Here is a 592-nt window from a genome sequence, read left to right on the forward strand (position 1 = left end):
GAATAGAATTGACTAGAGTCAGAATAGTGCTACATTGGAGGCTGTGTGGTCCAGTGGTTAAAGAAAAGGGCTTGTAACCAGGAGGTCCCCGGTTCAAATCCCACCTTAGCCACTGACTCACTGTGTGACCCTGAGCAAGTCACTTAACCTCCTTGTGCTCCGTCTTTCGGGTGAGATGTAATTGTAAGTGACTCTGCAGCTGATGCAAAGTTCACACACCCTAGTCTCTGTAAGTCGCCTTGGATAAAGGTGTCTGCTAAATAAACACATAATAATAATACATTACCATAGCCACAAAAAACCTTAGTGGACAAAGTGGGTCTGGGTGGCCGAGCGGCAGTTCCAGGAGGTCGGCATGAAGTAGTGACTTGCTCTCATAATGCTATTAGATAACAGATACACTGGGGGGGTAAGTGCATATTACTAAGGGCATGGTCTTTTGATCAAAAAAATATTTAAGTAAAAATAATAAGTCAAGCCATGTGGGAGGCTCTGCACCCCGGGCAGAGTTCCCATTCACCCCTGGCAGCTTCCACTTCCCTGGAAGTCTGTCTGTTGCCCTCCCGTGCCTGGCGCCAGATCAGGTCGGGCT

Source organism: Acipenser ruthenus, unplaced genomic scaffold, assembly GCF_902713425.1.
Source record: "Acipenser ruthenus unplaced genomic scaffold, fAciRut3.2 maternal haplotype, whole genome shotgun sequence".
Classification (NCBI taxonomy): Eukaryota; Metazoa; Chordata; class Actinopteri; order Acipenseriformes; family Acipenseridae; genus Acipenser; species Acipenser ruthenus.